Source organism: Nicotiana attenuata, unplaced genomic scaffold, assembly GCF_001879085.1.
Source record: "Nicotiana attenuata strain UT unplaced genomic scaffold, NIATTr2, whole genome shotgun sequence".
Lineage (NCBI taxonomy): Eukaryota > Viridiplantae > Streptophyta > Magnoliopsida > Solanales > Solanaceae > Nicotiana > Nicotiana attenuata.
In genome coordinates this window covers 109,440-112,894 of record NW_017673956.1, presented here as the reverse complement: position 1 = coordinate 112,894, position 3,455 = coordinate 109,440, and the positions used below count along the sequence as shown (strand labels likewise).

The 3,455-nt window shown below is 38.8% G+C and overlaps 1 long non-coding RNA gene across 1 annotated transcript; it reads right to left on the bottom strand.

Annotated features, from left to right (window-relative positions):
• Positions 1–615: 615 nt before the first annotated feature.
• LOC109217702 lies at positions 616–1,398 on the bottom strand. The gene is made up of 2 exons (XR_002066678.1): positions 1,207–1,398; positions 616–628 (listed from the first exon to the last, which is right to left on the bottom strand). It is a non-coding gene; the product is annotated as an uncharacterized LOC109217702 (long non-coding RNA).
• Positions 1,399–3,455: the final 2,057 nt, after the last annotated feature.

Below are 3,455 nucleotides of genomic sequence, written 5' to 3'. Positions count from 1 at the left end.
CAGGAAAGCATAAATAAGAACAGTAATGTAAAGAGAGATAGAGGAGATACAACCTGTAACATCTGAGTGCCTCTGGGGGCTACTGACATGAAATGCATAATACATATATATACATAAACTTTTAAAAACATACGCCTCTGTGGGCATCATCATCATCATATCATACCCGGCCTCAAAGAGGACTCGGTAAAAACATACCCGGCCACGTGGAGCTCGGTAAACCCAACTGATCAGTGGTTGCACAATAGGTGCCATACCCGGCCGACTATAGCGCGGCTCGGTAGAGTAAAATAGATACATATATAATGCATGCTGGACTCATGGAGTCACGTTCTAAACCTTTTGGAGTGACATAAGGTCATTGCACCATCGATTAACATCATGGACATCATACCATCAATATGAACTTCACTAGGACTCAAGGATCATATATACTTTCTTGGAATAACTTTGTAAGGAAAGAATAACATGGACAACCTTAGTTGCTAGGAGTAGATTCATTATGAAATAGCGTATCGTTTATGTTCGTTTCACTTTAGATCATGCCAAAAGAATGAAGGAAGAGCCTTAACATACCTTGTATATACTGCCTCAATCTCAAGCTATGCAATTTTCACGACTCCTTAGTCTACAATAAGAGAAACGATACTGTAGTTATCATTCAAGCGTCATAACTATTATGTATCGACCACAACCTATTTTACGATGAAACGGACAGCACCTCCCCTATATATATGACTTCACACAATTCCAAACAATCACCAAACAGCCCAAACAACATCAATAATAATCATATTGAGCCTCCCAAAACAGTCCACGCACAACCTAATCACTTCATACATACGACGGCCACCGTAGTCGTGTCAAACGACCCGGAAATGTTACGAAGAACTACCAGCCCACAACCCTACATCTATATGGTGTTTTTCCACATCCTTCCTCCTCCAAAACTCCACAAAACAGTAGTAAAAGATACAACCCAATACCAACACGAAACCGCCCAAAAACAGCGCACAACAAGTCGAATAATTCGAACTCACGGCTTCCAATCACCGTCCCGTGAGTTCTAGCTATTAGGAAATGAATTTATCAACATTCCTTCATATTTAAAAGCTTAAATACAGAAATAAGGCATTTTCTTAACTTTTAAATACCTTCCAAAACTCCAACTACAAAGAAAAAGAGAGGCAATATAGCGATACTCACGTCGTGGGGATCGTTCTAGTGTTATTGCTTCGTGATTTTGTGCCTCGGATGATAATCTTGTTGGATAACCTTGTGGACAGCTTAAGGGTGAGGTTAGGGGTCTTATTTGGTCGAGCTCTCTGGAATTATGAAGAAAGAGACGACATAGGAAGATAAATATCCATTTTGGTTGAAAAGTCAAAAGGTGCTACTTGGCACCATCTCATTGGCCCTTTTTTAAATACCTATATCTTTTTATCCGGATATCGTATGAACGAACGGTTAAGAGTGTTGGAAACTAGATTCCAAGAACTTCAATTTGATATATAATATGTCCCAAAAAGACCTCATATAACACACGAAATGTATTTCTCAAAAAGCTTTAGTGACACACCTACTTGCCAACTATACAGTCTGTGCAGTCTTGCAAAACTGCAAATATCTCTCTACCCCGATGTCGTATCGAAGAACGGTTTAATGCATTGGAAACTAGACTCGTAAATCTTCAATTTGATATGTAGATCCTCCATTGATTCCAAGTATATTGGGAGAAAAGTGCATCTACATTTGACCTAAATGTCAGCAAATTATAAATGGAACTTGTGATGACCTTTTCCAACTTTTGTTCCACAACTCGCTTGACTTCAAAACATAACACCAACTATCGTACGACTAAAATAACTCATAATACAATCTCGTTATAATGTTAATAACCCTAGTATCACCCCAAAAGTACATGGTAAAATATTCCAACTTGTCGACTTTCGACGAAACTTATTTTCTTCAATTCATTTAGCTTCTAAGCCTTCAAACCCTCTTGCTACTTGGTATTAATGATCTTAAATATTTGTAACCTCCACGTTAACATGATGAACTAACTGTGTAAACTTTTCAAAGATGATTCCATTTCTGAGCTTACATTAATTGACTTATGACGTACTCTTACATACGATAACACGGGGTGTAACAGCGACACTCTTGGTCGCAAATGCGAAGTCCCTCCCTTTGCCCAGTGTTCGCATATGCGAACTTGCCTTCGCAATATCACATCAGGTCGGGGTTCGCAATTGCGAACCCCAGTTCGCAAATCCCATATCTGCAACCTGCAATATTTTACACTTAGCCGAATTTTGAACCATTTTCAACATTCTTTCAACACACAAACTTCTTGGGGCGATTTTTCAAGAACAAGTTTTCTTCCAAATCAATTGTATGTTGATTTTTACTCATTTCTTTCAATCATTAACATCATTTAACATGTTTTTAACTTAAAATCAAAGATTTTCATGGGAGAAATTGGGGGTTTTGGGTAGAACCTAGGTTTTTCTAAAAATTGGGAATTTGGACCTCAATTTGAGGCCCGATTTCAAAACAAATCATATATTTGGGTTCGTGGGGTAATGGGTAGCCGGGTTTTGGTTCGAACCTCGGGTTTTGACCACGTGGGCCCGGGGGAAATTTTGGAATTTTTGGGAAAAACTTTGGGAAATTTATTTTATGTATTCAAATTGATTCATTTAGCGTTTATTGATGTAATTAAGTAACTTGTGACTAGATTCGAGCGGATTGGTGGTGGAATCGAGGGGTAAAGCCATAATTGTGATTTGAGTTGAATTCAAAGCATTGAGGTAAGTGTTCGGTTTAACCTTAGCTTTAGGGATTTGGAGTTGAGTCATATTTGTTATGTGTTTCTTGTGGAGTACGACGTATAGGCATGGTGACGAGTATCTATACGTCGGTGTCGAGCATGACCGTGAGTCTTAAATTGACATTTTGTGTTCTTGAATAATTCTATAGATGAAATAGTGAGTAGACTTGTGATATTGAGCAAAGGCTTAGCTTATTTTCGTGGAAGTTAATCATGAGTTAGAAATGGTGATAGTAGAAATGTTAAAAATTCGAATTGAGATTGGTTATAGCTGGTTCTCCCTTGTCGGGATGAGTATACTTGTACTGTTGAGTTCCCTTGTCGGGATAGAGTATTTTATGATTAATCCCCCTGCCGGGATTTGTGGTTATGATTACTGTAAGCTATGTATATGTGGAACGGGTTGCGCGCCGCAACATACGTTATATTGGATCGGGTTGCACGCCGCAATATATATTGTATTGGGTCGGGTTGTACGCCGCAACATATATTGTATTGGGTCGGGTTGCACGCCGTAACAGTTATATTTATAAGTACGGGTCGGGTTGCGCGCCGCAACAGTAGTGCTATCATATTGTTTTGGACATTGCACTGTTCCTTCGCATTTAATTCAGTTTTCGCT